The sequence below is a fragment of the Xenopus laevis genome, chromosome 4S (genome assembly GCF_017654675.1).
Source record: "Xenopus laevis strain J_2021 chromosome 4S, Xenopus_laevis_v10.1, whole genome shotgun sequence".
Taxonomy (NCBI): Eukaryota; Metazoa; Chordata; class Amphibia; order Anura; family Pipidae; genus Xenopus; species Xenopus laevis.
In genome coordinates, this window is record NC_054378.1 from 118,967,852 (window position 1) to 118,980,882 (window position 13,031).

General features: G+C 38.4%; 1 protein-coding gene across 7 annotated transcripts in view; it reads right to left on the reverse strand.

Annotated features, from left to right (window-relative positions):
• ccdc51.S (coiled-coil domain containing 51 S homeolog) overlaps nucleotides 1-13,031 on the reverse strand; it is a 31,252-nt gene that overhangs the window by 16,786 nt on the left and 1,435 nt on the right. For 4 of the 7 annotated variants that reach the window (XM_041561766.1, XM_018261460.2, XM_018261463.2 and 1 more), the window contains 2 exons: nucleotides 6,837-6,895; nucleotides 1,471-1,549 (listed from right to left, as the gene is read on the reverse strand). The gene's annotated coding sequence lies outside the window, so the exon portion shown is untranslated. The remainder of the gene's footprint in view (nucleotides 1-1,470; nucleotides 1,550-6,836; nucleotides 6,896-13,031) is intronic. The other 3 variants (XM_018261465.2, XM_018261458.2, XM_018261461.2) reach the window with 1 other exon arrangement.

Here is a 13,031-nt window from a genome sequence, read left to right on the forward strand (position 1 = left end):
TCATGGGGAAAAATTTTTTTTCCAAAATGAATCAGTTAATAGTGCTGCTCCAGCAGAATTCTGCACTGAAATCCATTTCTCAAAAGAACAAACAGATTTTTTTATATTCAATTTTGAAATCTGACATGGGGCTAGACATATTGTCAATTTCCCAGCTGCCCCAAGTCATGTGACTTGTGCTCTGATAAATTTCAATCACTCTTTACTGCTGTACTGCAAGTTGGAGTGATATCACCCCCTCCCTTTTTTCCCCCCAGCAGCCAAACAAAAGAACAATGGGAAGGTAACCAGATAACAGCTCCCTAAGGCTAAGGCCACACTAGGCGATAGCGCCGCGATTTGACTCGCGGCGACTTTTCCTAGCGAGGCGATTTCGAGCGACAATAGAAAAAAGATCGCCGCGTGTGTTTTTACGCTGGCGATTTGTCGCGATTCCCCATAGACGCCAGCGCAAAAGTTTCCCCAGCGATTGCGGCTTAAAAGTCGCGGCGAAAAGTCGCCGCGAGTCAAATCGCGGCGCTATCGCCTAGTGTGGCCTTAGCCTAACACAAGATAACAGCTGCCTGGTAGATCTAAGAACAACACTCAATAGTAAAAACCCATGTCCCACACATTCAGTTACATTGAGAAGGAAAAACAGCAGCCTGCCAGAAAGCATTTCTCTCCTAAAGTGCAGGCACAAGTCACATGACCAGGGGCAGCTGGGAAATTGACAAAATGTCTAGCCCCATGTCAGATTTCAAAATTGAATATAAAAAAAATCTGTTTGCTCTTTTGAGAAATGGATTTCAGTGCAGAATTCTGCTGGAGCAGCACTATTAACTGATTCATTTTGAAAAAAAAATTTCCCCCATGACAGTATCCCTTTAAGTATATAAATTACAGTCTTGCATAAAATAAAGGACCTTAACTCGAGGGATGAAAACATAATTCTGCCTCTCTATAGGTCCTTGTTAAGGCCTCTCTAGGAAAAAGCTCTTGCGATGGGACATAATTACGCTTTACAAATATGTTCAAGGACATTATAGACAGATTTATTCCCCCACCAATAAATTATATCCAAAGATATATGTCCCAAGGCTTTTCATTAGTTAAAACAAAATATTTATTTTAATTTACATAAAATTACGATACATACCGACCCCACAAGGCCCACCTTACGCGTTTCGTACCCTCCGGCACTTGGTCATAGGATTTATCCCCCCCCCATAAAAAAAGAAGTACAAGAGGCCCTCTCTTGACTTGAGGATCCGATGGAGAAGCAATATGTATGTGTATATTATATGCACTAGGGTTTATTTGGAAGGGTTGAACTTGGATTTTTTTAACCGAAAGGTAACCATATAATTGCTGCCTTCTGTTTTCTTGTGATAATTTCTACTCAGAATTATCTCTGCACTATGCAGCAGTAAAAGTTGTAGCAACAAAATGCTGTCATTAAAACAGAAAACAATCTAATACGATACTTACTGTTGGTAGGTTTTTGCAGGAGAATTTCTTGTTAACATTAAGAGTATCTCAAAGGATTTTTTCCACAAAAGCATCCATACTGTAATCAAATAATGAACAATTTTAGTATCTATTTGACAAAAGAAAACAAAAACCAAAAGAACACAGCACTGCTAAGAATTACAGCCGGATTGTTCAGTTCTGTTTTTTTTATTTTTTTAAAGGAAAACTAAAAGCTCACAAAACATCATTAGTGTTACTGAATTCCACCGGCAGCCATCTACCATCAACTTATATACTTGCGGCTGCCTGCCCCACCCTTCTGGTGACATCAGAAACGAATGAATCTGACATGGGTTTATTAAGAATATACGGCTCGATGGGTTGAGTTAAGCAGGTCGGGTACAGATCCATTTTTTACCGACCCACACATGAATACCACCCACCCCATGGTGCTTATTGAAACACAGAAAAAACAAAATAGAACCAAATGTGTTATACTTGGGTCAACTTATAATTAGACATTTAGGGGGTTATTTACTAAACCCCGAATGCAAAAATCACAATTTTTAATCAGACTTTTAAAAAAACCACAAATTTTTTGGAATTTATTATACCCGATGATGGAAAAGTCAGAATCAGAAAATCCGACATCCAAGACCTGTCGAGGTTGCATATAAGTCAAAGGGAGAAGTCCCAATGATTTTTTGATGTACACTGGGTTTCATACAATATCCCTTAGTTTTCAGAGTAGTCGGGCAAAAATCTGAGTTTTCGGGTGAAAAATCCGAAAAAACAAGAAATTCGGATGAAAAATCTGAAGAAGTCGTGAAAATCAGATTTTTTCCCGCAAAGCGAATTTTTGGGAAAATTTAATAAATAAGCGTAAAAAACCAGAGCGGATTTGATCGGAGTTTGTAGCAGACAATATTGAGATAAATTCGGACTTTGATAAATAATCCCCTTAAGGTTTCAAGATTTCATTAGTTTTTTCATGTAAAAAAGTACATTAATATACACAGATGTCATCCTTCATCAAGGATACATTATCTAGAATTGGGGTTAGAATAAATGCTCTGTGGACACACTAAGATAGGTTCCAATACTTGGGGGCAGTTTTATCAAAGGTCGAATGTTAAAGTTTTTTTTAAATTCGAATGAACTCAAATTCGATTAGTATCTTATTTAAGAAAAAACTGGAATATCTAAAACTTGAATGAATAGTACCGACCTGAAAACTCAGGAAGGCTATTAACATCTTCAAATGGGTCACTGGACCTCTGCCATTGACTTCTATATAAACTTGGCAGGTTTTAGGCGGTGAATAGTTAAATGCAAATTGTTCCCAGGGTCCAGGTATGATAAATCTCAAATTTGAATTATTTCCAATTTGTGAGTTTTGACCAAACATCCAACTCCAATTCGAACCTTAATAAATCTGCCCCTTGGTGTGTGTATATATGTATATATTATATATATACACACACACACATATACATAAATATAAGAGTTCTCTTTGAGTAAAAGCATATAAATGGGTCAGTAATAATTTAAAAGGATATATGTGGGTAACTGCGCATTAATGGGCAACACTGTTTAGGAATAAAATTCTATGTGAAAATGACTTTCTTGCAGGGTATTTTGAGTAAGTCATGAGTAGTGGAGTTTGAACACGTGCTCAGTTGAGCTTAAGACCTGCCTTATAGAATTATGTACAGCATATATGAAAACAAGGATGGCATGTTCTTCTTTAATAGCAGAGTCTAGAGGTAAAAATACCTCATTTTGTAGAACTATATACTGATGATTTAGGCAGCAGCCAACTAACTGTCCGTCATACTCACAGATGTATATTTAAGTACATGCATACATATGAGCCATTATTCTATTCAGGGACTGTGGGTGTTTTGTGAGTCACTTTTTCGTAGCCCAAAATGTTGCTCCAAAGAACAGAAATTATGGGAAGTATGCTCATTCAGGCAACTATCCCCTAAAAAGTGCAATTGAAGTTGACCCAAAACAGAATGCAACCTCAGTCCAAATAGAGAATGTAGCAATGGCTACTTTTTTGTAAAAAAATATTTCAGCCATCTCTCTATGCATGAACAAACAGCACCACCAATGCAAACAGACCTAAATAGCAAAACAAGTTTGTGTTATCTCAGGATAATCACGTCTATGTACCACAAGCCATGTGATTCCCATAGTCAGAATACAATATAAAACAGCAGTTCCTGATTTCTGCAATGCACTTTGCATACCCTTAGATGCATGATAATAAAATGCACAGGGGCACTTTATTATTTGGATATAACCTTGTTAACTTAACATATAAAATATGCAAAATTCCAGAGGTTTCCCTATACAACAGGAAAAACAGATATAGGATCTATTATGTGGAATGCTTGGGACCTGGGCCTTTCCAGTTAAGGGATTTTCCAAACCTTATCTGTTAAATATAATTTAAACATTAAATAAACCAATAGGATTGTTTTTCCACCAATATGGAGTCATGTAGCTTAGTTGGGATCAAGTACAAGGTACTGTTTTATTATTACAGAGAAAAAGGAAAACATTTTTTAAAAAGTAGAATTATTTGCTTAAAATGGACATTGAGGGAGATGGCCTTCCCATAATAAAGCTTTCTGGATAACAGGATTCTGGATAATGGATACTTTGGCATTCAATACATTACAATAATGCATAGGACATGGCATAAGATAAGTATCTGCTTAAAGCAGACAGGACCCGAGCCAATTATTTTGAGATTTAGCCAAATACTGATACTTCATCAATAGATTTGATGGGATACTTTACAAGACCCAAACCTCAAATATAACAAATGAACAAAAACCTGTAACCTCCAACCAATGTAATCTTTTTGGTTTAAAGTATTGTTTAGAATGTGTTATTTAATGGTTATCGTTTTCAATACGTGAAATAAGCTCTGCTCCAAAAACTATTTGCAAATATTTTACATCTGAGTTTTTATTAAAACGTTTTGCTGTCATTTTAACGACACACATTCTATGTTTGTGTCTGCTGTGGTGTACAACACAATGTAAAAAAATTACAAAACAAACAAAAACAAATCAATATGCAATTTTTTCAAATTCACAAAATGTATTTTCAAAATCAGTCCAAAATATAATTTGTATCCCTATGAAGCAAACAACGACGTAACGTTTTCACTCTGGTTTTCATTCTATAAGAACATTTAGCTTTGCTGTGTAGCAGGTCATCATTTACCTCCCTTTATGTTCTAGTTCACTTAACAACCTTTTCATTATTTGTGACATTATATCCGAAAAGTCACTTTCTACACCGTTTTCACACATGGGATCGAGAATCAGGTCTCTTCTTTCCATAGGGAAAACTAATTTGTGATGGTTTTCTCCAACATTCAATGGTGAGTTCAATGGCCACATCGAGTGTGGTTCTCTAGTCCCATTTCGATTGTATGATAAAGCAGCCAGAGCAGTGCGCACATATAGTTCATCAGCAACGAATGAAAAATGTTCTGATTGGAATTTCTCAATTTTGCAGTAAAAAGCCTCCAAATCTCTGGTGTGACAGAATTTGTCTGCCTTTGCAATATCATCCAAGAGAACAGGATTGTTGATTATTTTGGCCAAGGCTGCGTGAGCAGGATGGTTTAAAGGAATCCAGTTTGTGTTCTGTTTCTCCATATCTGAAATGCTTTTGTGTTGGCATTTTTTGTAAAATTTCAACGACTGAAAACTGTGCACATTTGCAACATGGAAGAGAACCGACTTCCATTTCTCAATCAAAAGATCAACGTTTTGTTTGCAAGTTTGGGCAGACCACCAGAGATGTTCTGTGATGGCACAAAGCCAACTGGCTATGCTACTACATTTCCTTTTCTTGCTTGCCTCCTCTAGTTTTTGAGCAAGATTTTTGCAAAGCTGCCAAACATCCAGCTGGTGTTCAACATGTGGATAGTTTATCTCCATTAGTTTTCTAATTCCAGGGTGCTGATCTGTGGCAATTATTTTGATATCCAGTTTATCATTAATGAGTTGATCAAGACAGTCCTGGAAAGTTTGTTTCTCGGTTTCCTCTAATGTGGTCTCTGAACCAAAGGGTTTCATTTTGAAAGAGACAATTTTTTTGGACATCACATCCATCATGGCATACACACAGTACTTATTGGAATGCCCAAGATTGATGACCTGCCTTCCTGCTGCTAGTGCAACTGGTTTTCCTGCCAATTCCTTTTTTATTTTGCTCTCTTCAAGCTTCCACTGATAGTCCACTGCTGGGAAAAGATACACCTTTTGATATTCATGGTATGTCTTAGGTGAGATTGTTGGTATTCCAAAACCTGTAAACATTTGTAGAGCTTTGTCAAATGAAGAACCACTTCGTAAAATTCTAGAGGCCATTAAAACATTGCCAATGGACACATTTCCAAACACTGGTTGGGTATTCCATACTAGTGATTTGTGGCCATTTAGGCAAGTTAAATGCACAGTTAGCAAGCCTCCATCTAGGTTTTTTCCAATATGACTAATTGGTGCTTGACATGGTGGCAACTGTGAGTGCTGGCAGCGAACCAGAGTAAGAAGACTATTCAAGGAGTCTTCAAACACAATAAATTTTCTCTGTTTTACAACATCTCCTTGTTCTGTGGATGTATTTAAAGCACTGGAGTCCTGAAATGACCTACCCAAACAAAGACCAAATGATGGATCCAGTGGGTCTTCTCGATTTTCAAAGAATTCAAGAGCACCACCTACTTGCTTCTGTATAGTCAGATTTTTTATGGTTTGTTTGGGTGATGTTTTTATGCTTTTTATCGGTGCATCATATACAGGATACAAGTGGTCTTTATCAGCATGCCAAATCTTTACCTCTTCAGATGTACTGCCAGTTTCATTTTCCATATCTTCTGTCTCTGCTGGAGTATCGGTCTGCGTAGCAACACTTACAGTTTCTGTCCAGTTGTGTCTCTTGACCCAGGAGTCATTTTTGAGAATCCTATCATCGGTTTGGGTTTGTACTGTGACAAGTTTTGAAATGATACGTACAATAGTGGCAGAGGTTGATGGTATTGCATCTTCTACTCTCAGTCTCTTAGCTGTTGGCAATGACATCAGACTAGGAACAGCAGCAGCTGGTGGTAAAGTATTAAAGATTGTTGGAACAGCATTTGGTTTTAAGGTGATTTTTGAGCCCTTAGCCATATAGCTATCTCTTGTAAAATGACGTGAGCACATTCGGAAGGCGGATGTTTTATTTCCTTTTAGAACTTTTTCTGCAAAAGCATCAATATCCCCGAAAACCTGACCAGTCTGTAACAGCCAGTTCTTTATCATATGTATATTATTTGGAAAAGAGTGAAGGACAACATCTGGATACAGAACCTTCTGTCCACTTTTGTGGCGACAACCTTTCACGATGCAACTTGGCATTTTCACAGCACCTAAAATATAAAAGAAAAGCTATTTAAAAAAATATAATTTTCTAACACTTCAATCAGCCCTGTGCCTGCGTAATGCTATTATTAACAAGTGTTTAGAAATGACCAATATATTTAGCAGCCGTGTACAATAAAAGAAGAAATAGAAGAAAAATACATTGTACGCACAAATTTTGTGATACAGGAGGGCCCGTTCATAAGAATTTACAATCTAAAAAGTCACTCTTCAAATTATCCAGTCAAATTTAAAGCAGGAAATAAACATACATTAAGCATAACTAATTAAAGGGCACCTGTTGGCAAAAAAACATTTTCCCCAATCAAAGGTGCGGGCTAATAGGGCCCCCACTCCAGTTTGGGGTAGCAATAGTTTTTGTTTTGTTTTTTTAAATTGTCCCCTGATAGAGCTAGGTCACTCGCACCAGGAGGGAGCTCCCCGTACAAGCAGCCCTGTTGGGGCGCACACGTAATGAACAAATGCCGTGGCTTGCCCATTATGAGCACGCACGTGAAGTCAGAAGCGCATTATGTGCATAAGCTATGCACAACATGGCCACTCGCACCTGCAGGGAGGTCCTAGCGCTGGCAGGAGGCAGGTTAAAAAAAACAAAAACGACTGTTACCCAAGCGGAGTGTGTGGCCTCTTTCAGACTGCACCTTTTGTTGGGGATAATATTTTTGGCCAACAGGTCCCCTATAATAATCCAGTGGAAGACAAATTGGTTTCCCTTTTGTATTTGATAGGAATTGGCGCACATATGGTACATTTCTGTGTTTAGGTAATGATCATAGCCCTATAAGTGCTTGTTGTGATTCCAATTGAATCTGATTTCTGCCCTTTTGGTTGAACAGTTACTTGCTTCAGGATGGGCCACCTACCCCCCAGGAAAATATGCCAGCCCAGATATCTCCTGCAAAGTCTCTTGAAGAAAAAGTTTACCACAAGAGTAGTACCTGATCCTGAAGAGTGCAGGGAGAGTTATCTCTTGTATTGGTTAACAATTGTGTGTTTGTATATACTGTAACCTATATGTGTGATGTATACACCCAGCTAGTGTACAGTGTCTCAGCATCTCTGCCTGGAACATACTGTGGGGTTATGCAAGGGAAAGAGTGCCCAAAGATGTATTCTTATTGGCAAAGAGTGCCTAATGCAGGAAAGAAAAGTATAAATAATTATACATAAAAACAGTTCATTTTTGATATTTGAACATGTTTGTGTTCAAATCTGATTAAAATCAAGCAGATATGGACTATGTTATTATATCCATCTGGCCAATGACTTTGATTAGAGACTGTATACAATAATCAGCTTAGTGGAGAACACAGCCCCTCCTGCCTGATCCAGTTATCAGGACAACTACATTGTAACCAAAGGACCCAATTATTAGCCCATTTGGGGGAACATGCAGATCTGCTCAGTGCAAAGTAGAAAGTAATGGTAAAATGATCCAATAAAATACTTACTTAGTATATATCAGTCTTCTTGTTTATATTCATCAGATGATTTTTTTCAGAAAATACTGTAATCAATCATTAGACACATGCAGAACTGCCATAAAATCACAGTAAGGCCAGTGACACGTTAGGCCTTTTCTCCTCCTGCTTAGAAACAGGCAGAGAAAAGGCCGATCTGTGGAAATAAGAAGGTATGTATTTTTGCACCAGGGTGCACTCCATGTATGTGTGCTGGAGGGATGAGGCCTTGCGGAACAGCAGGTGGCCTAAGACTGTAAAGTTACATTTATTCAAAAAGGGAAGATTCTTTAATAGTGATTTATTACTCTTAGCAGAGGTGGTCTCCCATCAAATTGGTCCCAACAGATGCCTGGAATTCTTGCTAGAAGTAATTTTTTGTGAAAACATTAAGGCTAAGGGCCCAAAATATTCAGATTGAAATCCATTCCATTCTTTGTAGTGACAAGTGGACGCAACTAATGAAAAAGGCAGAACTGGGTGACCACCGGGGTGTCTTTCAGTGGTGGATCGGCCATATGTACTCCTGTCCTATGATAAGTCTCAATATTGAAATAAAAATCCTGCTGGAACAATTGTTTCTTGTGAACCTGATGGTATCCACAGATAGATGTGCTACTTATGCCTTAAGCTGAAAGCACACTGCAATCAATTTGTCTGGCGATCTTTCCTAGATTTGGCCACCCATGTGTTAGGCCAAACTAGGCTTGCAGAATAATTTGGTCCCTGGGCCATAGATTGAATTGTGATGCCAGCCTATGAACACCGGTAGGGAAAGGAACACATCAACACACTGATGTGGTCCTCAGATTTTCAAATGGCTATATATTGTTCATGTAGGCTGAGGAAAAACCACATACATTGGCCAATAGGCTGCTGACTGCCTGGAGGAGACAAGTCGGTGGCAGCTTAAAGGGCATGTAAAGGAAAAAAAATAAAAATCCCATTTTTACTTTCTTCAATGAAAAAGAAACCTATATCCAATATACTTTAACTAAAAAATGTACTGTATACTGTTTTTATAAGAAACCTGACTGTATGCGGTGAAATCCTCCCTTCATTTACTGCTGTGGATAGGAATTGTCAGACGGTCCCTAACTGCTCTTCAGGGAAACAATCACTTATGTACAGCAGGGGGAGCCCTTACTTCCCAGCCATGGAGAACTCAAAGCAGCTTTGTTTATTTCCCTGTAGAGCAGTCAGCGACTGTGAAGAGATTTATATTGGATTTTATTTTTGCCTTAACATCCCCTTTACTGTTTCCAACTCCAGCTGCAGGGACAACGATCATGGAGCCAGATTTAAACAGATAAACTGGGATTCTATTTGGAGGATTATTTTGCTGCAGCCACTGGTTCTGCAGAGTTGGAGACAGTTTGTATTAAACAATACAAAAACTATAAAATCCACATTAGATTACATGACAACACAGGACCCAGTGCAGTCTATATATTCAGATTATTAATCAGTCTTGTTGTATCGGCTTCTGGCAGATATTATTTGACTTGTGCTGTTTTGATACTTTATGATGATCCCTAAGCAGCAAACCAGATCACACTGAGCATGTGCACAGTCTTGGTCTTGCAAAGATGTTTAACAAAGTTACAAGATGATGACCCCCTGTGGCCAACTTTGAAAGCCTAAATCATTGTTTTGATTAGGCTTGTGGTGCAGTAAGTTCATGTTTATGTTTATTATACAAAATACAGCATTTCTTTCAGCTTCCCCCCCCCCTTGTTTTCTTCCCTCCAGCTACAAGACTGCAGAGCTAAGATAGAAAAATCCGACAGGTCATGAGAAGTGACTAGATTTATAGGATGATCTTTATGTAACATTGTAAAGCTACCAGTCACTGACACGTTTGCCACTGCTTACATGTTGTATTTGAATTTTTTTTGATACACTGTAAACCAATAAAAAAACAATAAATATTAAAAAAATACAGCATTTCTAGCCTTATTCTATTTTAGACTTTACTTCCCCTTTAAAACAGCCGATGGACAGTTTACCCTCCTTTACTTATTGCGTCGATAGATAAGATATGGAGATAGTAGCTCTGACAGACTTTAAATGGGATGTTTGGTTCATTGGGAGCAAATTGGCAAATATAAAATAAAACTAAAGCAAATATTTTCATCATAAACTTGTGTTACCAATATTGAATTACTGAATAGCTGGTAGACACGCACACACATTAAAGTATCCGCCTACTATGTCTCTGTACAATCTGAACATAAAAATTGCACTTGTTTATACTGCAGCTGCAGGCTGATGGGGGAATACAATAGTCAGCTAAAAAACATGGTCCACAGCGAGTACAGGGACCAATGCTGGTACACAGACATGAACCTGGGATATTCACTCATTAGGCACTAAATATGTGCATCATCCAAATTATACATCATGCACATTAGTAGTGATGAGCGGAGGTTTTCACCGAGTTTCACCACAAAAATGATGCCCATAGGCTCCAATGGGTATAAAAAATTGTTAGACTTCAAAAAAAACGCCGTATTGAGCGACAAAAAATTTTTTACAAATGTTCGCCATTTTGCGAATATTTGGAAAAGTGAAACGGGTCAGATTCACCCTTAACTACACATTAGTGGTTCCAAGTCAAGAAAAACTCAACCCGCACCTAACCTTCCAACACCATAAGCCACACCCAACCCTAACCCAGAAAACATTGCCATTGTAGCACCAGCACCAATACCTGCGTCTTCTCGCTCTCTATGCTACATCTGTGCCCACCTCTGTTTTAAAGACAGGGAATCTTCAGGAGCAAAGGAGGAGTACACTTCGCCAGTCAACCTGCAGGTAACATTGGGTTTCGGGTCAACACGCACATCACCAACGCACAGTGAGTGAGTGTCCCAGGCTCTAAAGGTGGCCAAACATGGGCAGATTTAAGCTGCCAATTCAGGTCTAATTCAGACCAATGCAGCAGCTTATCTGGGGCCTTCCAGAAGGGCTCCCTGACCAATATCTGGCCAAAAATAGTTTTGGCAGGTTTGATTTTCCCCATGATCGAGGACCGCATTGGATTAGCTCGAATAGCCCTAGGCCCCTGCCTTTGGGGGGGGGCATAGAAGAAAGAAAGGTGGCCGTACATGTAGATCCGCTTGTTTAGCAAGGTCACCAAAGAAGCGGATCTTAATAGTGTATGGCCAACTTTAGTCAGTTTCAAATAGTAAACCCACTGTATAGTTAGCTACCAGAAATAATCTTAAATTCCCAATTAGAGCTACAGAACAAAACAAATTTTAAAACCACAAAAAAAAAAAAAGTGTGGCATGATACATCAAAGTTGTAAAACAGAACTAGTCAGAAAAAATACATTACATACACATGAAATAGGCTATGTTTTCTTTCAATGTAATAAACGCGTAATCATAAAGACCTCTTTTCACACAACAATGTCAAGATCTGTCCCTATTTCCTCTCACACAACTATAACTTATTTACACCCTCATCCTGTCCCACCAACGTTACTGCAACCTTCAACTTCCCTCTTTGCAGAATATATTATTGAATTTATTATTGCTCTATAGGTTAATAGGGAGCAATAATATTATATTGTGTACTTTTTACCCCAAGCCCGTGCGCCAGGACTTTTCCTGTAAGTGCCATACTGCCATCTTTATGTCGCTGGGACACATTTTTACTACACTAATACCCAACATTTGCATTTACTGCATATGTGAATGTCAACAGGAGACATGAGCATGTGCTTAAGAGTTGGTTTAGTGCTTGTTGCCCTATCTCCTTTTTAAAATGCAACATTACAACCAGAAGAGGGATTCTCTTTCATTATTTATGTGTAAAACATTAAAGATGATTCGTTATTGGAGGGGGGGTAGAAGGGATTTTTTAGTGTTCCTGTTCCTTTAAAGTGTTAAAGTAATGAAAATATAATATCCTGTTGCCCTGTAGTGGTAAAGTTGGTGTGTTTGCTTCAGAAACTCTACTATAGTTTACATAAACAAGCTGCTGTGTAGCCATGGGGCAGCTATTCAAAGCTGAAAAAGGAGATAAGGCTTAGGATACACAGCTGATAACAGATACGATCTGTAATATACAATGGGATTCTTCAGAACTTATCTGTTATCTACTGTGTATCCTGTGCTTGAATGGCTGCCCCCATGGCTACACAGCAGCTTGTTTATATAAACTATAGTAGTACTTATCTGTTATCTACTGTGTATCCTGTGCTTGAATGGCTGCCCCCATGGCTACACAGCAGCTTGTTTATATAAACTATAGTAGTACTTATCTGTTATCTACTGTGTATCCTGTGCTTGAATGGCTGCCCCCATGGCTACACAGCAGCTTGTTTATATAAACTATAGTAGTACTTATCTGTTATCTACTGTGTATCCTGTGCTTGAATGGCTGCCCCCATGGCTACACAGCAGCTTGTTTATATAAACTATAGTAGTACTTATCTGTTATCTACTGTGTATCCTGTGCTTGAATGGCTGCCCCCATGGCTAAACAGCAGCTTATTTATATAAACTATAGTAGAGTTTCTGAAGCAACACACCAGTTTCACCAGTGCAGCGCAACAGTACATGATATTATTATTCCTTTAAAGCGATACTGACATGTTCCTATAAAATTCATAGGAACGTGTCAGTATCAAGTATGTGCTGCACCAGGAATA